General features: G+C 36.6%; 1 long non-coding RNA gene across 1 annotated transcript in view; it reads right to left on the bottom strand.

The window, feature by feature from the left end:
- LOC129047817 (uncharacterized) overlaps positions 1–23563 on the bottom strand; it is a 1037663-nt gene that overhangs the window by 554292 nt on the left and 459808 nt on the right. The gene's annotated exons all lie outside the window — the stretch shown is intronic.

The following is a 23563-nucleotide window of genomic DNA, read 5'->3' as shown; positions in this document are numbered from 1 at the left end:
CAGTTTTCAGCACCATTTATTGAGGAGACTGTCTTTTCCCCAGAAAGCTCTTGGCACTTTTGTAGAAAACGTAGAAAATGAGTTCTTGGCACCTTTGTAGAAAATCAGTTCGCTGAAGGAGTGTGAATTTGTTTCTGGGTACTCTATTATGTTCCATTGGTCTATGTGTCTGTTTTTATGCCAGTACCATGCTGGCTTTCGTTAATATAGCCCTGCAGTATAACTTGAAATCAGGTAATGTGATTGCTCCAGTTTTGTTTGTTTGGTTGGTTGGTTGGTTCGTTGGTTGGTTTTTATTTTTCTTAGGTAGGATAGCTTTGGCTATTCTGGATCTTTTGTGGTTCCAGATATATATTAGGATTGATTTTTTCTATTTGTTGTCATTGTTATTTTGGTAGGGATTGCATTGAATCTGTAGATTGCTTTGGGTAGCATGGACATCTTAACAATAATGATTATTCCAATCCATCAACAAGAAATTGTTTTCTATTTTCTGGTATCCTCTTCAATTTCTTTTGTCAGTGATTCATAGTTTTCATGGCAGAGATCTTTCACTTTTTGTTCTCAATTCCTAGGTATTTAATTTTATTTATGCCTACTGTAAGTAAAATTACTTTTTTATTTCTTTTCACGTTGTTCATTGTTGGCATATAGAAATGCTACTGATTTTTGTGTGCTGATTTTGTATTCTGAGCTTTACTGAATTTGTTTATGAATTCTAATAGTTTTCTTGTGGAGTCTTTAGGTTTTTCCCAATACAAGAGCATATTATCTACAAACAAGAATAATTGGACTTATTCCTTTACAATTTGGATGCCCTTTGTATCTTTCTCGTCTGATTGCTCTAGCTAGGACTTCCAGTACCATGTTGAATAACAGTGGTGACAGTGGACATTCTTGTCGTGTTCCAGATCTGCAAGGAAAGGCTTTCAGTTCTTCCCCATTCAGTATGATACTAGCTGTGGATCTGTAGTATATGGCTTTAATTACGTTGAGATATGTTCCTTCTATGCCCAGTTTTTAAGGGCTTTCTATTATGAAAAGATGTTGAATTTTATCACGTTTTTTCAGCATCAATTGAAATAATCATATGGTTTTTATCCTTCATTCTGTTGATAAGATGTATCACATTGACTGATTTCTGTATGTTGAACTGTCTTTGCATCCCAGGAGGAAATCCCACTTGGTCATGATGAAAAACCTTTCTAATGTATTGTTGAATTCTGTTTGCTTGTGTTTTGTCTAGGATTTTTTTCATCAATATTCATCCAACACATTGGTTTGTAGTTTTCTTTATCTGATGTGTCTTGGTTTGATTTTGGTATCAAGGTAATACTGGTCTCGTAAAACGAGTTGGGAAGTATTTCCTCCTCCTCTATTTTCAGAATAGTTTCAGTAGGACTGGTATTAGTTATTCTTTAAATGTTTTGTAGAATTCAGCAGTGAAGCCATAGGTCTCAAGCTTTTCTTTACTGAGAGACATTTTATTATGGATTCCAACTTGTTACTTGTTATTGTGCTGTTCAGGTTTTGGATTTCTTCCTGGTTCAATCTTGGTAGGTTGCACGCATCCAGGAATTTGCCCATTTCTTCTAGAGTTTCCAATTTATTGGCATATAGCTGCTTATAGTGGCCAATAGTGATCCTTTTAATTTCTGCAGTATCAGTTGTAAGGTCTCCTTTTACATTTCTAATTTTATTCATTTGCATCTTCTCTCCTTTTATCTTAGTCTGGCTAAAGGTTTGTCCATTTTTATCTTTTAAAAAACAGCTTTTCGTTTAATTATCTTTTGTATTGTATTTTTAATTTCAATTTTATTTATTTCTTCTCTGATACTTCTTATATTTTCTCCTAAGTTTGGGTTTGGCTTTCTCTTGCTTTTCTAGTTCTTTCAGATGCCTCATTAGATTGTTCATTTAAAGTTTTTTTTCTCTTTTTTGATGTAGGCAGTTCTAGCTATTAACTTTCCTGTTAGTATTGCTTTCACTATATCCCATACATTTTGGTATGTTGTGTTTCTGTTAACAGTTGTTTCAAGAAATTTTTCTATTTTCTTCTCAATTTTTTTATTGAATCACTGGTCATTCAGGAGAATATTGTTTAATTTCCATGTACTTGTATAGATTCCAAAATTTTTCTTATTTATGTTGAGTTTTATTCCATTGTTGTCAGAGAAGATGTTTAAATTATTTCAAGTTTTCCTTTAATGTTTTAAGACTTGTTTTGTGACCTAACATATTGTCTATCCTTGAGAATAATTCATGTGCTTTGAAAGAAATGTGTATACTCCAGTTCTTGGATGAAATGTTCTGTAAATATTTATTAGATCAATTCGGTCTACAGTACAGATTGAGTCTGATGGGTTTTTTTTTGTTGATTTTGTCTGGATGATCTGTCCAATGCTGAAAGGGGGGTGTTGATGTCTCTAGCTATGATTATATTAGGGCATATCTTTTCATTAGCTCTAATAAATATTTCATTTTGTGCTGCAGTGTTGGATAAATATATAAAGTTGTTGTATCTTCTTGCTGAATTGACCCCTTTATCATTATATAGTGACTTTTTTGTCTCTTTTTATAGTCTTTGTCTTGAAATCTATTTTGTCTGATATAAGTATAGTGATTCTTGTTCTTTTTTAGTTTTCATTGGCAGGGAATATCTTTTTCCATCACTTTATTTTCAATCTTTGTTTTTATAGGTGAAGGGTGTTTCTTGTAGGCAACAAATCATCTGGACTTGTTTTTTTTTGTTTCTTTGTTTTTTTGTTTTTGTTTTAATCAATTCAGCCAGTCTTTTGATTGGGACTTTTAGTTCTTTTACATTTAATGTTCTATTCACAAGTAAAGACTTACTTTTGTCATTTTGTTTTTTGTTTTCTGGTTGTTTTACGGTCTTCTCGTCCTTCTTTGTTTTCTTCTTGCCTTCCTCTAGTGAAGGTGATTTGATCTGATGATATGGTTTAGTGTCTTGTTTTTCATTTTTTATGTATCTATTGTATGTTTTTCAGTTTCAGGTTACCATGCGGCTTGCCAATACTATCTTAAAACCCATTAGTTTACCCTGTTAATAATTTAACACTATTTGCATAAACAGACAAGCAAAAATAAAACTAATAAAAATTCTAATCCTTAACTTTGTCCCTCTGATTTTTAACTTTTTGTTGTTTGTATTTATATCTTATTGTACTATGTCTTCAAAAGTTATAGTTATTATTTTTTATTGGTTCATCATTTAGTCTTTCTGCTTAAGATAAGGGTAGTTTAAACACTACAGTTACAGTGTTATAATATTCTGTGTTTTTCTGTTTACTCACTATTACCAGTGAGTTTTGCACCTTCAAGTGATTATTTATTGTGCATTCATGTAATTTTCTTTCTGTTTGAAGTACTCCCTGTAGCACTTCTTGTAGGGCAGAGCTGGTGTTTAGGAAATCCCTCAGCTTTGGTTTTTCTAGGAAAGTCTTTTTTTTCTCTCCTTTATGTTTGAAGAATGTTTTCACCCAATATACTATTCTAGGGTAAAGGTTTGTTTCCCTTAGCACTTTAAATGTATCATGCCACTCTCTCCTGGCCTGTAACGTTTCTACTGAAAAGTCTTCTGCCAGATGTATTGAAACTTCATTTTTTTTTCCTCTTGCTCTTTTTAGAACTCTTTCTTTATATTTGACCTTTGGGAGTTTGATTATTAAATGCCTAGAGATAGTCCTCTTTGGGTTAAATCTGCTTGGTGATCTATAACCTTCTTATACTTGGATATTAATATCATTCTCTAGGTTTAGAAAGTTCTAAATAATTCTTCTTTTGAATAAACTCTCTACCCCTTTTTCTTTTTCTTCTCTTTAAGGCCAATAACTCTTAGATTTGCCGTTTTGAGACTATTTTTGTAGATTCTGTAGGTGTGTTTCATTGTTTTTTATTCTTTTTTCTTCTGTCTCCTCTGGTTGTGTATTTTCAAATAGCCCATCTTCAAGCTCACTAATTCTTCTTTTTGATCAATTCTGCTATTAAAGGACTCTGATGCATTCTTCAGTATGTCAGTTGCATTTTTCAGGTCCAGATTTTATCCTTGATTCTTTTAATTACTTCAATTTTTTTACTAAATTTATCTGATAGAATTCTGAACCCTTTCTCTGTATTATCTTGTATTTCTTTAAGTTTCCTCAACACAGCTATTTCGAATTATCTGTCTGAAAGGCCTCATAGCTCTCTTTCTCCAGGATTGATCTGTGATGCCTTATTTAGTTTACTTGGCAAAGTCACGTTTTCCTGGATGGTTTTAACGCTAGTAGATGTTACTCAGTGTCTGGGCATAAAAGAGTTAGGTATTTATTATAGTCTTTACTGTCTCGGCTTATTTGTAGCCATCCTTCTTGGGAAGGCTTTACAGATATTTGAAAGGACTTGGGTGTTGTGATCTAAGCTGTATTTGCTTTAAGGGGCAGCCCAAGTCCAGTAATGCTGTGTTTCTTGCAGACTCATAGGGGTACCACCTCTATGAGTGGTCTTGGACAAGATCCAGGATAATTCTCTGGATTACCAGCCAGCGACTCTTGCTTTTTTCTTATTTTCTCCCGAACATGTAGAGTCTCTCTCTCTCTCTCTGTTCTGAGCCACCTAAACTGGGGGCAGAGTGACACAAGCACCCCTGTGGCCACCACCACTATAACTGTGCTGGGTCAGACCTAAGGCCAGCACAGTGCTAGGTCTCACCCAAGGCCTGCTATAACCACTCCCTGGTTACTGCCTATGTTTGCTCAAGGCCCTGGGGCTCCACAATCAGAAACTGGCAAAGCAAGCTAGGCCTGTGTCCTTCCCTACAGGGTAGTGAGGTTCCCCAGGTCTCAGGTCAGTCCAGAAGTGCCATCCAGGAGTCAGTGACCAGAGTCAAAAGCATTAGAAGTCTAGCTGGTATTCTATTGTACTGTGGCTGAGCTGGCATTCAAACCACAAGGCACAGTCCTTCCCATTCTTCCCTCCCCTTTACAAAGGCAGAGGAGCCTCAGCCCATAGTCACCACCACTCCAGGTCATAAGAAGTACTGCCAGACTACTGCCAATGTTCTCTTAGGGCCCAAGTTCTCTTAAGTTAGCTTATTGGTGCATGCTGCCTGGCCTGGGGCTCATCCTTCAGGGAACAGTGCTCCCCTATGGCCGAGGGCACATCCAGAAATGTGATCCAAGAGTCAAGTCTTGGGATCAGGGACTTCAGGAGCCACATTTGGTGCTCTACTCCAATGTGACCGTGTTGGTACCTAAGGCACAAGACAAAGTCCTCTTTACTTTTCCTTCTGCTTTCTCAAGCAGGAGTTTTACTCCATAGCTATGACAACTGGTAATGTGCTGAGTCTCACCTGAAGCCAGCAAGTCTCAGAGGCTCACTCAAGGCCTTCAATGTAGTACCTGGGAATTGCTGCTGGAATGAGCCAAAGGGCTCTTCAGCTAGCAGGTGATGAATGCTGCCAGGACTGGGTCCTTTCTTTCAGGGTAGCAGGTTACCTTCTGGCCTAGGGTGTACCTAGAAATATTGTCTGGGAGCTAGGATTTGGAATAGGGGCTTTGTGATTCTAACCATTTCCCTATCCTGCTGTAGCTGAGCTGGTATCCTAGATGCAAGACAAAGTCCTCCCCACTCTTTCCTCTCCTCACCTCTGGAAAAAATAAGGGGTCTCTTTTGGAGCTGCAAGTCTGGTGTTGGGGTTGGGGGGTGATACCAGCAGTGATACCAGTGCTGGTATTACTCCCTTTGCTTTCCCAGTTGGCGTCTTATTGTGTCACATGCCCACCCTCATTCCACTGTCTCTGGGCCTAGTGCAGCACTAGGACTCACCTAAGAGCTGCAGTCCTCATGGCCTAGACCGCATTTCAAATGTACCTGAAACAGAGTACTATAGCCCTTGTTGGTGAGGCTTATAAGCACTCAAGTTTGGACAGCTGGGATAGGTGATTCCTCTCTAGCTAGAGCTGGTTTAAATGCTCCTTCTGTGGACAGGTGCCAGCTGAGTTTGGTCTGTTTTTTCTTTCTTTTCTAACAGGACAGCACTGAGTTCAGTGCCTCATAATTGCTGTGCTTTTCTTCTGCCAGCAGCCAGAGATGCTCTCTACAACAGGCCACCTCTGCAGGGCGTGGGTAAGGAGTGGCATCAGGGATTCAGGGCTGTTTTTTCTATCTCTTCAGTATCTCTTTTAGTAACATGAAGTTACAGCCAGGTACTATGAGTGCTCACCTGATTTTTGGTTCTTATGGAAGTGCTTTTTCCTGTGTAGATAGTTGTTAACTTGGTGTCCTCACCAGGGGGATGATCAGTGGAGACTCCTATTCTGCCATCTTGCTCCACTTCCTCCCATTAATATTTATTTTTGAGTTTTCCTACAGCCTTTTCAGTATATAAGCAAATTTTATTTGACCAATTATAAGTAGCTAGAGAATTGGGATATTTATAATGTTTTTCATAATTATTAAAATGTTTAAGGAACATCTTCTGGTATAAAATATTTGCAGTATATTTGACTATTTACTTAGGAAAAACTTTTAGAGAATTTTACTCAGCTGAAGAGTATGAACTATTCAAACTTTTAAATATATACTGCCAGATGAATGCTCAAAACCTTTGATCAAATTTAACTCCATCAACATGCCAATGGTTTGCAAATCGTATTATTCACACCTTGACTGATGCTAAATGTTATGTTTTTGATCTTTGATTATCTGATGAATGGAAATATTACATTGTGTATGAACTCTTTCTAACTTTATAAAACAAAGGCACTCATGACCTCACCTAGAGACGGTAAAGCATTTATCAGATGACCTGTTCAAAGACCACACACAGTTGCCATTAACAGATACATATGGTAAGAGAAAAACCCATGGGAAACAGGCTTTGCTGGAAAATATATTATTACAAAATGAAGCTGCCAGCCTCCCTTTCTGATCTTCCCTTCATTACTGTATACATTTATCTTGGTCATAAATATTTACAGGACAAGACTAGCACAAATAAGTGAATATGCATGGATAGGTCAATAAAATTTTAAGTAAGGTTCTATCAGTTATTAGCTCTCCACTCAGGGTCATTTTCTCCTACAAACACCCCCCTTTCTCTATTCTTTGCCTAAATGAAGATAACCACAAAGCAGCGCCTTTTCAGTTTGGTGAGATTTATTTCACTAAGGCAGAGGACTACTTCAACTCTTCCTGAGATAGACAAGGATAAATGGAACCACATGCTTCACAGGATTATGGTCAGATCTACATAGCCAGCTGTGAAAGTGACAGTAATAACAACAGGTACTTAAATGGAGCTTCCTATAAAGGAATATACAGCATCTTCCCTGCATTATTTTACACACAGTTTATGCTTTCATTTTCTTCTCTGTGTTAGTAATATATCCAACTCGTAGAATATAGTAAAATAGGTAGAATGGAGAGGCTTTAGCCAAGTATCTCCACCATTAGCTCTATCACAATCTCCCAATTCATCACAAATAACTGTATATTGTAAGCAGAAAAAAAAAATTTCATGAAGCTCATGAAGCCTGATCTTCACCTGCATGTAGTCCTTCTAAGCCCTCTGCTTAATTTTGTAATTCTAATTTTGTTCTTTTTCCTTAAAAAAATTTCAAAATTTATATAACTGTGAGCCCTACAAAACCTGGACCTGATGCTCACTACTATAAATTTAAATCTACACTCTTATTATGCAAACACAGCTTTAAAAACATTTTTGAAAGAACACTCCATATTTTCATGGGATTTTTGTACCTGAAACTGCTATTTTATAAATCTTGGAACTATTACTCACAGCATCCCCATGTTGAAAAGGCAGCCACTATCATTTGTGTTTTAGGAAAAATACAATTTCTCAATTTTAGAGTACTATTTGGCTTCAAAATAAATTACGAGTCAAGTCTTCTGCACATATGGATATAAATTCTGTTCATCATATTAAGTAAGAACTGGAAGGATCTGAGATATCATTGGGAGTATGTCTTTCATTCCTAAATGAGAAAATCAAAGCCATGGGAGGCAAATTAATTGTCCAAGATTATCTGACAAGACCACACTAGATCCTTTCAGGCCTGTCATAGAGTTCTAGGAGTAAAAGGCATGTACAAATATTATCTCCATGCACAATTTCCCTTTCTGATCCTTCCCACATGCCTTAATGATAAACAATGATAATAATACTATTTTGGATTGCAAAGGCAGGAGACATGTTGGGAATTAGAGTGCAAGGAGCTTAATGATTTCTCTAAAAAGGTCAACACTTTTCCAGAAATAATCTGACTTAGTAGAGTCAATAGGGCCTCTAAAATAAGAAGGCTCAGGACATTGCTACTGATAGTCTCTGAATCACTAATTTGTTTTTGTACAATGGTTATGCATATGCACCCAAAGGAGCTAGAACATGTAAATAAGTTAAAATAAATCCCATGGATTTATTCAGTTTGAACACATATGCTCCTTGTTATGATCAAATTAATGAGTAACCTTGCATTTGTATTATGGTGACTCTGATATTGTTTCCAGGTGTTGGGTTGCATTGAGCAATTAACATTTTTTTGTTCTAAGCCACAATTCAGAGTGAAGCAGCAAGTTCATTTTGAGCTTGCTTAAATTACTTCCTGACAACACATCAAGTATTAAGGCAGATAACCTGCTAAGGTTTTATTTAGCTATAGCTTTGTGCCAAATATTTCCCTAGACAGGAGGATGAAAAAGTCATACAGGTAAAAAATTGGAATTTGGAGACTGATCTGAATAAAAATTCTCCACTTACTATTGTATGAAATTTAGCAAATTACTTAGTTTCTTTCTATTCTAGCTCCCATGGAAAATGGAAAAAAATATATATCTCTTAAGGTTGTTGTAAGGGTAATGAACATAAAATATCAGGCACAGAGTAAGAAGATTGTGTCTCTACCTCACTGTCACCATTAGCCAAGCTTCAGTCTCCTAAAAAAAAGGAGAAATTAGTTTATTATTCCTCATATGTTATAGAGATGCCCCCTTTTCCACTTGAGGGGAAAAAAAAAGTAAGTTCACTAAAGTCCTAGTCTTCACATTCATTCAAGTTAAAACACTGAAAAAATATATAGCATACAGCATTTATGACCCTGCGACCATCTGTAAAATTAAATAACAGTCTGAGAAAAGTGTTGTTGATTGTGCTTGAGTATTTTTCCCATAAGTTTTATTTAGAGAGACACTTTATACTGTATCATAATTTTTTAAAGATGTAACTTTTAAATCCAACCCATCCTGCAGCATACTCTTCCCAAATTCTAATCTCACCTAAATGATACTTAGAAAACAATTATTTACTAAAATGAGATAAACTTTTATCTCTCCTATTGAGAGCACAATTTTTCAATTTTTAAGAAGTCCACAAAAGTCTACATTTAAATTTTTTTTCTTTCTATTCTTTGAGTTGTCTAAAAAGATAAATGGAGGTAATTTGAAGACAAGAAAATTGTAGGTTTAGCACAAATACAGCAAAATTTACTATTAAAACTGACTAATTATATGTAGCCTCCACATATCCTTTTAGCTTATTCCTATTTTAATGGCAATTTTCTTGTTAAGTAATTGCCTAGGTCTGTTCTCTCTCTCCAGATGAATTCATCTAGGTATTGATGACTGATAATGAAGACAGTAAGTGGAGATGGGAAACTCATTCATGTCCCTAGTACCTATTACTTTGATATTCATACTGTGTTTATATATTATATAGATCAAGATACTCAAAACTGTCAAACTAGGTGGTGTGTTTATAGCCAGATTCAAAAGGATGTCAGAATAAAGCAGTAACACTAACGTACCAAATATTTTTCCCAAAATGTCTTATGAAACAATGTTTGTAAAAATCCAAATTTGTAATTTGAGGAGAAATTGAAAAAAAGGATTAGGTCTACTTCTCCAGAAAAATTTATACTACATACATATTTTTAGGACTAAGATTCTAGAGTTAGAAAAAAAAAGTTTGAATTTCAGAGTCACCAGCTACAGAACCATGGAAAATATACCTATTCTTTTTCTTCAGTTTCCTTATCTGTAAAATAGGAATAATAATTCTATTAACTTTATATAGTTGTTGGAATTCAAAGAGTGATTGTAAATAAAATAATTAGTACAGTACTTGACACTAATAGATGTTATCTTTTATTATAATTATCAAGTTCAACCATGAGGGGTCATCTGTGACTGAAGAGAGTCATCAGTCATTTGACTGATAGCATAATTATAGCCCAGCCTCTGGATATATGAAGAGTATGGAATGAAAAATAAAATTATCATTAAATATCAAATCTGTACTAATCAAGACTGACTATCATCATCATGAAGATAATCGTACTGGAATGTTTAGACTAACAATAAATTACGGTCATGGCCTTTTGATTAAAATAGAATATTCATACAATGTTTTCAGGGAAACAGCAATGATCTCTTTTTAAATTTCTATGGGTGAGTTTTTAATAAAATATTATTTGGGGGTATGTAATTCAATTACAATAACTTTTCAGAAGACCTGAAATAGCTGGGGATGTGACAATAGGTTAGTTTTTTTAAAAAGCTGTATCAGTCTACCCATCACATTGTAAATATGGCTAAAGTTTATAGTTTTTAAGACACTGATTTTAAAAAGCTCTTAATCAAGCAGAAAGAAAAATTAGTTTATTTAACAAACACATTATACTTCAGTTAGCACAGCCAGTGTGTTTTATTATGTCAAAATAGAAATAAAAATTAGCTCTGACCATTCTTTTTTCAACAAACACACAAATATGAATACCATATGTTATTTATGCCATCACTTTGCGAAAGCTGATATATGCTTTCATACTCCACTCTTCCATAATGCCTCCTGGGAAGATACTACTTGATGAAAAATTAAGCTGAATCACTTTCTTTTTGCAGAGTACAGAGATGAGCGTGACAATAAACTCACTGTACATCTCTGGCTCACGTAATTTGCTCTTAAACTGTCACTTTAATTATTCTTGAACTGAGAGCTGGCCTCCAGGCAAATTTCACAGAGATTTTTAATAATCCATTTTATAAAACATCATTATGGACACCAGGAAAATATTGATAATAAAAAAGATGAACACAAAGTTAAAAAATATATGAAGTGGATTTATTCAAGGACAGATAAACTTTTAAAAATAGAGCTTGACATATTTCTACTGCCTATATTCTTGAAACCTGGAGCAGTCATTCTTCCAATTCTTTCCCAAGTCTTTGCCATGGGAAAGGGGATGAGGCTATAGCTATGGACGTCAATGATAGTGTGAATCTTGAGTAATTGTCCTAGGAACTGGGATGTTGTAGAGATAAAGTTAGATCTAAGATCATTGAAACATCCTTTACAGAAAATTTGAAAGAAAGTTACAAATAAAGTCTTTCCAAGACAACCAAAAGCTGAGGGACTTCATTACCACTAGACTGGTCCTACAAGAAATGCTTAGAGGAGTCTTATACCTAGAAGTGAAAAGGACAATATCTACTATATTAGTTCATTCCCACACAGCTATAAAGATAGCATCCAAGACTAATTTGTAAAGGAAAGAGATTTAAATAACTCACAGTTCTACATGGATGGGGAGGTCTTAGGAAATTGGTGGAAGGCAAAAGAGAAGCAAGAACCTTCTTTACATGGTGATAGGAGAGAGAAGCCCAAGCAGGGAAAATGCCAGATGCTTATAAAACCATCAGATCTCATGAGAACTCACTCACTATCACGCGAACAGCCTGGGGGAAACTGCTGCAATGATCCAGTCATCTCTCTCCCTCAACATGTGGGGATTACAGGTCCCTCCATCAACACAATTCGAGATGAGATTTGGGTGGGAACACAGAGCCAAACTGTATCATCTACCATCATAAAAATACATGAAAGTGGAAAACCTACAGGTAGAGCAAATACACAAATGAGGAAAAAGATTTCAAATATTACCGTGACAGAAAACAAACAAATCATAATGATGAAAGAAAGAGAGAGAGAGAGAGAGAGGACAGAAAACCAGAAATCAATTAATAAAATGACAGGAATAAACCATATCAATATGAAACTTTAGTGTACGTGATTTAAACTTTCCACTTAAAAGATATGGGCTGGCCAAATAGTTTTATTAAAAAAGATCTACTATGTGGTACCTACAAGAAATTCATTTTACCTATAAAGACACATATAGGCTAAAAGTAAAAGGATGGAAAATAATATTCTATGTAAACAGAAACCAAAATGAGCTGGAGAAGCTATATTTAGATAAAAAAGACTTTAAGTTTAAACAAAACAGTAAAATCAGGCAAAGAATGGCAATATTTAATAATTTAAAAAATCAGCAAGAGGACATAATTCTAAACAAATATAAACCCAACACTGGAGCACCCAGATATATTCAGCAAATATTATTAGATCTAAAGGAAGAGATAGACTCCAACACAATAATAGTTGGTGACTTCTATAGCCAACTCTCAGTATTAGACAGATTATCTAGACAGAAAATTAACAAAGAAACATTGGATTTAAATTCCATATTAGTACAAATGGACCTAACAGACATTTATAGATCATTTCATCCAGTAGTTGCAGAATACTCATTCTTCTCATCAGTACATGGAACATTCTCCAGGATAAACCATATTTTAAGACACAAAACACATCTCAACAAATTTTTAAAAATCAAAATTATGTCAACTATCTTTCTCAGACGACAATGAAATAAAACTAGAAATCAATAACAAGAGGAACTTTGGAAACTACAAACACACTGAAATTAAACATATTCTGAATGACCACTGGGTCAAGGAAGAAATTAGGGAGGAAATAAAAAAGTCTTGAAACAAATGAAAATGGAAACACAATAAATTAAAATCTATGGGATACAGAAAAAGCAGTGTTAAAGGGCAGTTTATGGCAATAAACACCTATATCAAAAATGTAGAAAGATTTGAAATAAACAATCTAACAATGCACCTCCAGGAACTAGAAAAGCAATAACAAACCAAATGCAAAGTTAGTAGAAGGAAAGAAATCATAAAGATCAGAGCAGATCTAAACAAAATAGACTTAAAAAACAATACAAATAATCAACAAAATGTAAACTTGTTTTCCAAAAAGATAAGTAATATTGATAAACCACTGTCTAGACAAACTAAGAAAAAAGAGAGAAGACCCAAATAAACAAAATTAGAAGTGAAAAAAGAGACCTTACAACTGATACTACAGAAATGCAAAAGATCATCAGAGACTATTATGAACAACTATATGCTGACAAACTGGAAAACCCAGAGGAAACAGGTGAATTCCTGGACACATACAACCAGCCTAAATTGAATTAGAAAAAAATGGAAAACCTGAACAGACCAATAACAAGTAGCAAGACTGACTCACTAATAAAAAGTCCCCCAAAGAAAAAAGTCCCCCAAAGAAAAAAGTCCAGGACCAGACAACTTCAATTTCAAATTCTACTAAACTTTCAAAGAACTAGCACTCGTTCTCCCCAAGTGATTCCAAAAAATTGAAGATGAGAGAATTCTTCCTAATTCATTCTATGAGGCCAGAATTACCCTGATACCAAAACCAGACGAGGACACACACACACACACACAAAACTATAGGCCAATATTCTTTTTGAATATAGATGCAAAAATCCTCCACAAAAGATTAGCAAACAAAATTTAAAAGCATATCAAAAAGATAATACACCACTGAAGCAGCTACATTGTCTGGGATAGATACCCTTCGGTTTGTTGTCAAGTACCAGGAAAAGTTAGGACACAGACACACAGGAGGAGTTTAGGAGCAGAGGTTTAATAGAAGAGAAGAGAAAGAGAAACAGCTTCCTCTATAGAGGAAGGGGTCTCCTAAGACCAGCTGGTGGCAAATTTGCGGAGTTTTATAGTTCAGTTTGAGGAGGCAATGCCTGATTTACACAGGGCTCATAGATTGGTTCAGTCAGGTGTAATGTTTACATAGCATGTAGGGAAGGCTGGTCGCCCCACCCTAATTTTCTTATGCAAATGGGCTTTCCAGTTGATCCGTGCCATCTTGTCTGTTCCTTACAGCACATGTAGCTGCCAGAAAAGGGAAGATGGAGTCACCATCTTGAAAATGTTTAGTCCTTAAGTTTCTGCTGGCATTTACCCATGCAAGCTCCCAGCTTGCAGGCTGCTCTTTGTTAGAAAATGATTTGGGGCTGCTTTTCATTAAAAACAAAAGCCTTACAGAGGACTCTCATGCCCTTGCTATCTGCCTAAGTAATTCTTTCCTAACTCCCATATAGTTCCCCCCGACCATAGTGGTAACTCCAACTGCTGTCAATGGGTGTTGGGTGATGACTCTTTCTGGCTACTTCCTGCTGAAAAGGGGCTTCATGTAGGGAACACCAGCTAGGGCTCCTCCTGGGGTTGATCTAAGGGTCCTCAGAAGAAAGGCATGTTGCATGGTTCAGTCTGCAGCACCATTTGGAGTTTGATTGCTGTCAGCTATTCGGATGAGTTGTAGCACTGGTTTGCATTTATCAGATGTTGCTGAAACATTAATATAATAGCAGCATTCCTTTTAGGATAAGTGGCATTGAATTTGGGTGGCTAGAGTAAATTTAGAGTTAACCTTGGCTAGCTCTTTCCTGCAATTATCAATCCCTTCATGACTTCCACAAAAAATATCTTTCCTTTGTAACCTTCTTTGCATAGCCTGGGTGGGACATATTACCAAACCCAATAAGAAGTTCTAGCAAACTCAGTGATAGTAGAACTTTCATGCTTCGTTTTTGTTGGTAGCTATTATTGCTGCTTTAAGGATAATAATTAAGCAAAATACTACAGCAATGGAAACTCTCTGTCCAATATTTCAGTTAGAAGGTGCTACTGGGTATAACCCTACTGCAAATAGTAGAGTGAGTATAGCAATTCCTGCAAGTGTGGTGTAGTGGATAATTTCCATTTAAAATTTCATATGCCAAAATATGGAATTTCCTTTTGGGGGGTCTATGAAGTTCCTTGGTGTTATTTTGCCAAACAAAGAAACCTCTGGGTTATGGGCACCCTACTCACTTTCATTACCTGGCAGAATTTGCAGGGTAATTTCCCAGAACTAGCATATTAATCCAGATTTTTATATTACTCATCCCTTTTTTGTTTCTTCAAAGCTGCAGGAGATCACCACTTGATTCACAGGAATAAGCAGGGTTAGTGTAAAATGTAGGCAGAAAGCTAAAAACAATTAATGAGACTAGGATTTAGTGACAAACGTATGATAATCTTTGGAGTACAATTTCTCTCCCTAGTCCTCATTTTTGGTTAAAAAAAAAATGATAGGACCGTGCTGTTTGTAGAATAAACTTTAGTTTTATACTTGGCCTGATTATTTGCATAAAGTGCAGCAAGAATAATTATTTCTACATAGGCCTTTTGGATGGGCTTTGATGGAACTCTGTTCCACAAGGAATCTCAGATAAGATCTCTTAAAGCTGAGCCCAGCCATGGGTTTTTATCCTCAAATACCTGCGAGTTGGGTGATCATTTTCTCTTAAGGTCTTGCTACCCCTAAATTCAAAACAGTGAGATAACACAATGCAAAACAGAACAAACTCTTTGATTTTGAGAGGGAACTACCTGCTTTTAATTCCTTGGGTTTCATGATGAAAACAGAGGGTTTTCTTTTCTCAAAACAGGGTCCGTGACACCTCTTCTGTTTTTCACAAGGAGTCCTGTGCTACCAGAAGTTATCTTAGAGCCTCTCATGCATGCATTAAGAGTGGCAAGACAAAACATGGAAAAAAATAATTCAGTTGACTGAGAAGAAAACATTTTTCTAGAAAAACAAGATCCAAGAAGAGAAAAACAAAGGCCTTTTAATTATACCTGTAACTTGAATATCCACTTTTAATTAAGCTGAGTGCTCTTTAGAAAAATCCTTTTAAATCCCTTGTTACTCGACTTTAGCCATACCAGGCAGTTAAGATTTTCAACTTTTTGAAATTTACAAAAAGTAACCTCACAGGTGAACCAACAAGCCTTAATTAAATTATGACTTAACCGTGAGTGTACAAGGTATTTTCAAAGGGGTGATAATAAACTTTTGAAACAATCATTGCAAAACTGTGACTGAGATTGTAAAAGAGATGCAACCCAACCATTTCATTTTGTTTCCATACCAAAGCTGTCCTTGCCCATCCCTGGACATACGCGGATCCAACTTTGGGAGGAGCCTGGTTTACAGTTTATAGTCTAAAACAAAGATGATAATAGCCCCTTCTTAAAATATATTTATCTCTTGCCTGGGGACGAGACCAAGAAACTAGACATAAGATTAGAAACCATGGCCTAGGAGTTACAGAGCTGGAGGTTGCCAGATTTTGACCCTCCCTAGGTGCTTAAGATATTTTGTAAATGCTGCCCTTGATGGATCAGCTGGCACCACCCGGATTGATAAACTGGCCTATCTGATTCTGTGGCCCTCACCAAGGAACTGACTTAGCACAAGACAGGCACCATTGTAAAATGGCAGAGACTAAAACAAAGTATTGCCACATGGTTACAGGTCATGTTCCCAAGGACATGAAACAAGATGGAGGCCTGTAGCCAAGTTTGTTGCTGACTATTTTGTTGGGCTGGCTTGAACAGCAGGTTTATGATGTCCTGGGCCTGCATCCAAACCTAAGATACCCTTTCTTTTACAGAACTATACAAAAAGACACACAAAACACACCAGATTGGCTACAGCTTAAGACCAATGTCACAAATCCATTTTTATTAATTAAAACTTTACAGATAACATAAACAATGATCCTTATTGTCCATTTTACTGCGTTGCACAAGGAGAGAGAAGCCAAAAGCCTGACTGGTAAGAAGGTTTTACCCTTTTGCCAACATGTCAGACTTCTGGGTTCCCTTCCCCCTAGCTCAACTCTAAGCCAAGTATTTTAAGGTTTGGGGGAATTAACTTTTCCCAGGTTAGAAGAACTTTATAAAAGAGCCATTTTAAACTGTGAAAGGGGAAAAACATCATAGAAAAGTCCGAGTGTTTCAGTTAGGGCTGTCAAAAGGTATTGCCTCTCTTCCTATTGGGAATGGTGTTTCCCTTCTTATTTTTTGCCTTTCCTATTTTCTCTTTTCCTTTTAGGCCTAATATAGGAGACATACTGCTCATCTCCAAGTTTCTCTGCTTCCTACAGGGCTGCCTGCTTCTCACCTGTGGTTAGGATTTGGCTTAGGAGCAGTATAACATTCCTCCATGAGAGGTCAAATACCTGAGTTAAATTTTGGAAAACTTTTATATACCTATCAAGGTCATCAGAAAATTGGCCTAAGTCTCCCTTTATTTGTCTAAGGTTCTGCAATGAGAAGGGAACTTGTAGGGGCCCCAGAGAAGGCAGATCTTCAGATGGTTCCCCTGGAAGTTGCTTTTCTAATTTGGGGGAATTATTCTCTTTGTGTCTGCCTGATATGATTGCTAAAAGAACTGGGTTGATTTTGTAATGGCTGTAGAAGATCTCATAAAAAGGCCATACCCTTATCCAAAATCAAATGAGATGCTTTTTCTTTAAAGTCTCAGGGTCAAAGGAGTCCCTGTGCTTCAGAATGCACTCCAGAGGAGTGCAGGCCAAAGATAATAAAGAAAAGTGAGAAAAAGGATCCCTTTAGTCTCCTCCCCTTTGGTGTGACTCAGAGTGGAGAGGAAGACAGTGGGGGCATCCTCCCTGCTGTTTTCCCTCTGTGGTTCCTGGGTCCCAGCACCTTGTTGAATGTGCCACCCATGGTTGCAAGCATGACACCCAGCCATGGAACCAGAGGAACTAAATGATTGGGGCTAGTCACACTCACCCAAGTGGCTCTAGTCCTCTGCGTGGGATTTCCCTTGGACTTTCTAGACTGTGTGACCTGCCTGGCTCCCCCAAAAAATGTATCTCAAAACACACACACACACACACACACACACACACACAGAGTATATAATAGTTGGCCAAAGCCACTTTAATGGAGGGCACATGTTAGACTGAACCCTATATCCTGCTATAATGGCCCATGCTGAATTGTTTACCCTTAAAGAATGGTTCCCATTAACTACTAAAGTTAAAATCCCCTTACTAATTAATTGCCGCTCTAATTGGTTGCAGAATAGGTGACTTAAAAGAACATAGGGACCGAATGGCTATTTTTCTGTTGATGAGACAGTATTGAGACTAAAATTTGGCTTTGTAAGATATTATACCCCTAATAGTTGAAGGCAGGATTTTCTCACTTATAGAAGCAGCATGAAGCCTGATTTCTAGCAGAGAGGTGCAAAAAGGGAAGAGAATTGGGAGGCTAGGGTGTTTTGCTGAAGGACTGACAATGTGCCTCATGGAGAGGATTCCTATTCCACTAGGTGGTGCTGTTGACCTTGAAACACCATGTGCTGTCTAGACCAAGGGCAGAGTGACCTTGATATGCCGTGTGCTTTCCAGACCAAAGGCTGAGAAAGACCTGGAAATGCCATGTGCTCTCCAGACCAAGGGAAGAGAGAGACACTCACTGTTGCGGGGGAAACCTCTGTTCCTAGAAAATCACAAAGACATCTTCCCTTGAGCTATGTCCCTGGTTACTATGACATTCCCTGATCTTGACAAACAAGATTACTTCCCTGAACTGTAAAACTTCCCATGGGTTGCATACACAGAGAAGATAAACGATATGATGGTCATAGACAGGAAAGGAGGAAATTACTATAGCAAAGTTGGAGATCCTGTTGCTGACACCCACTGGGGTGGTCAGATGCTGGAGTCAGTCCAATAGCCTTTGGATGACACTGGGGGGTAGCCCTGGCCAGAAATCTTCAGTTTCCCCAGGACTTCTTCCAGTCCCACACAATGGCTAAGTCTTCCATGAAAGGAAGTTGGTTTAAACATGGCCAGTATGACAGAAACCCATGGGTACTGGGTGATTCTCCATGTTCTCCCCAGCATGCTGGCCCCCCAAGTCTTTTAAGGCTGGTAGCCATGCTAATCGTTTTCAAATGGCTGAAGAGGGCCCAGTATTTGGTTTGATTTGGTTCTAAAATGGAGGCCAAGAGCCTCAGAATGAAAGGACAGAGTAGGAGTCCTCTCCACTACTCTACTCACCATTTTGATAAATGTTGTACCTTGGTATCCCAGATGAGGTCCTCATCATGAAGCAGCTAAATTGTATGGGGTATGTGCCCTGGGGTTTGTTGTCATGCGCCAGGAATATTTAGGACATGGACACACATTAGGGGTTTAGGAGCAGTGGTTTAATAGGTAGAAGAGAAGAGAAAGAGAAACAGCTTCCTCTATAAAGGAAGGGGGTCTCCTAGTGGAAAGGACCAGCTGGTGGCAAATGCGCCGAGTTTTACAGTCCAGTTTAAGAAGGCAAGCGTCTGATTTACACAGGATTCACAGATTACTTCAATCAGATATGACGTTGACATAGCATGCAGGGAAGGCTGGTCTCCCAAGCCTAATCTTATTATGCAAATAAGCTTCCCAGTTGATTGGTGCCATCTTGTCTGTTCCTTATAGCACACGTGGCTGCCAGAAAAGGGAAGATGGAGTCGCCATCTTGAAAATGTCTAGTCCTTAGTTTCTGCCAGCATTCACCCATGCAAGCTACAGCTTGCAGGCTGCTCTTTGTTAGAAAGTGATTTGGGGCTAGTTTACATTAAAAACAATAGCCTTACCAAGGACTCCAAATCCCTTGCTATCTGCCTAAGTAATTCCTTCTTAACTCCTGTATCACCATGATCAAATTGGATTTATCTCTGAGATTCAAGTATGTTTTAACATAACCAAATCTGTAAATGTGATCTGTCACATCAATAGAATGAAGGACAAAAACCATATAATTATATTGATAGGCACACACAAAAAATATTGATTCAATCCAACATTGCTTCATAATAAAAGTTCTTAACTAGGCACTGAAGGAACATACCTCAACATAATAAAGGCTACATATGACAAACCTATAGCTAACAACATACTAAACATCGAAAAGCTGAAAGCCTTTTCTCTAAGAACTGGAACAGGCAAAGAATGACCACTTTCACCTCTCCTATGCAACATTGCACTGGAAAAACTAGCCAGAGCAATCAGGCAAGAGAAAGAAATGAAAGGCATCCAAAGGAAAACGGGAAGTCAAATTGTCCCTCTTTGCAGATGACATAATCTTAAATCTAGAAAAACCTAAAGACTCCACCAAAAAAACTCTTAGATCTGATAAGAAAATTCAGTAAAGTTTTATGATTAAAAAAAACATACAAAAATCAGTAGCATTTCTAAACACCAATAATGAACTAGCTAAGAAATAAATCACAAAGGCAATCTTATTTACAAATATAAAAATAAAATAACATACATAGGAATAAATTGACTCAAGGAGGTGAAAGACCTCTACAGTGAAAACTACAAAATACTGATAAAACAAATTGAAGAGGACACAAACAAATGGAAAGACATCCCATGCTTATGGGTTGAAAAAAAAAATTGTTAAAATAAGCATAGTTCCCAAAGTAATTTACAGATTCAATGCAACTCCTATGAAAATACAAATGTCATTTTTCACAGAAATAGAAAAATATCCTAAAATCCATATGGAACCCTAAATGAACCCAAGTAGTCAAAGAAACCCTAAGCAAAAATAACAAAGCTGGAGGCATCACACTGTACCTGGCCTCAGAATATATGGCTAGGCTATATAGTAAGCAAAAGAGCATGGTATTAGTATAAAAAAGACACCTAGATCAATGGAACAGAATAAAGAAACCAGAAATTAATTCACATATTTACAGCTAACTAATTTTCAACAAAGGCACCAAGCACATACATTGGGGAAAGGACACCCTCTTCAATGAATCGTGCTGGGAAAACTGGATACCCATATACAGAAGAATAAAATTGGACCTCTATCTCTTACCACATACAAAAATCAACTCAAGATGTATTAAAGACTTAAACCTAAGACATGAAACTATAAAACTACTAGAAGAAAGCATAGGAGAAACGTTTCGGGACATTGGTTTGTTAAGGATTTTATGCACAGACAACTAAAACAAAAATAGTCTATTCTGGGCGACTATATTCAACTAAAAATCTTCTGTACTGCAAAGGAAAAAAAATCAGCAGAAGGAAAAATCCTATTGAAGGAGAGAAAATACTTGCAAACTATTCATTTGACAAGGCACTAATATCCAGAATATACAGACTCAAACAACTCAACAATAAAAAATAATAATCTTATTAAAAAGTATCAGTGAACATGAAAAGATATTTTTCAAAAGAAGACATCCAAAGTGCAAACAGGAATATGAAAAAATATTCAATGTCACTAATCATATGGGAAATGTACATCAAAACCACAAAGAGGCATCATCTTACCCGAGTTGTAACGGCCATTATTCAAAAGTCAAAAAATAAAAGATGCTGGCAAGAATGTGAAGGAAAGGGAACCCTTTTTACACTGTTGGTGGGAATGTAAATTAATAAAGCTTCTCTGGAGAGCAGTATGAAGATCCCCCCCTCAACACATATTAAAATAACTAAAAACAGAACTATTAAAAAATCTAGCAACTCACTACTGTGTATTTATCCAAAGGAAAAGAAATCAGTATATCAAAGGGATACCTGTATTGCCATGTTTATTGCAGCACTATTCACAATATTTAAGATACGGAATCAACCTCAATGTCTATCAGTGAGCTAACAGATAAAGAAAAAGTGGTATATGCACAATGGCATGCTATTTGACTACCAAAAAACAATGAAAAAAGAATGAAATCATGTCATTTGCAGCAATGGATGAAACTAGAAGTCATTATGTTAAATAAAATAAGCCAAGTGTAGATAGACAATATGATATGTTCTCTCTCATATGTGAAGGCTAAAAAAGTTGATCTCATGGTGAGAGACTAAAATGATAGTTATCAGAGCTGGGAATAATGTTTGGAGGGGGCAATAAAAAAGGCTGGTTAATGAGTACCAACATGGAATTAGATAGAAAGAATAAGATCAAATATTAGATAATGCAGTAGGGTGACTATAATTAACAATATATTGTACATTTCTAAATAGCTAGAAGAGAAAATTTGCAATGTTCCTGACACAAATAAATTATAAATATTCAAGGTGATGGATATCCTAAATACTCTGATTTGATCATTACAGATATGCACGAATCAAAATATTACATGTACCCCATAAATATCATAAGTACATACAAATATTATATTTCAATTGATAAAAACCTTAAAGTAATAAAACGGAAAGCTTCAATTCCAATTTGTTATAATGTTTACATCCTACCGCGATCACTACTGCTACCACAGCTACTATTTATTGAATCTTTAATATGGAGCAAGAACTAGATTAAGTGCTTTTTGTTTATTTAACGTTAATAGCAATGATACAAAGAATCTGCATTTTATAGGATAGGTTAGGTAATGTCCCATGTCATACAACTGATTTGTCAAGCAACTAGGATGTGAACATGTGTTTTGCAATCTCCAAAACCCATGGCTTTTCACCATACCATGTAGTACATCCTTCTCTCTTCCAGGAAGTAAAAAGGGAGAAGGGAAAGGGACAAATATTTATCAGGCATTTTTTAATGTGGTCAACATGTACCTGTGGATATCATAGTTACTGTACTTCTTTTAGGTCATACTGTTTCATTAAAGTGACTATATATAATGTATTAGTTTGTTCTCACACTGCTGTGAATAAATACCTGAGACTGGGTAATTTATAAAGAAAAAGGATTTAATTTACTCACATTTCTGCATGGCTGGGGTGGGGTGCCTCAGGAAACTTACAATTATGGCAGAAGGTGAAGCAAACATGTCCTCTTACACGTGGCGGCAGAAAGAAGAATGAAAACAGAGCAAAGGAGGGAAGCTCCTTATAAAACCATCGAACCTCATAAGAACTATCACAAGAATAGCATGGGGGAAACTGCCTCTATGATTCAATTACCTCCCACTGGGTCCCTCTAACCACACGTGGAGATTATGGGAACTACAATACAAGATGAGATTTGGGTGGGGACACAGCCAAACCATATCATATATGGAAGTAGTATACATCACCCTGTAAACTTTGGAATATGTTGTACTCTCTGGGTTTTATCTATCTAATGCAGTCCTTCAACTTGACGTTTGAAAGCCACCTGAATCTAGCTCTTCTTCTTCCTGACTCATACCCATAGAAATTTCCTGAAGTTGCCTTTTCCTCACCTCATATTCTAGCTATATCTCACTTTGCACATTACAACCTTTCTTCAATTGTCAAAGTTTAAACGTCTTACTTTAAATAGCAATAACATGTTTTTTTCTTGGGTAAAGTCACTCTCTTACATAGAAGTTGGTCTGTCTAAATCAATGTACAATAAAATATGTAGAATGTCTTTTAGGCCCATACAAAGAGGGATTTGACTGCCACAGTAATTCCAGTCCACTTTGCTAGACATTATAGTCTGGGTCACTGAATAACTATTTCATCTCCTTTCCCTCTCATCTCCCCATGCTATAGAAGCTGTAATATCAAAAAACAAACAAGTAACACAA

This window comes from Pongo abelii, chromosome 13 (genome assembly GCF_028885655.2).
Source record: "Pongo abelii isolate AG06213 chromosome 13, NHGRI_mPonAbe1-v2.0_pri, whole genome shotgun sequence".
Classification (NCBI taxonomy): domain Eukaryota; kingdom Metazoa; phylum Chordata; class Mammalia; order Primates; family Hominidae; genus Pongo; species Pongo abelii.
Note: the sequence above shows the minus strand (reverse complement) of the source record. Positions and strands in the feature narration are given on the sequence as shown.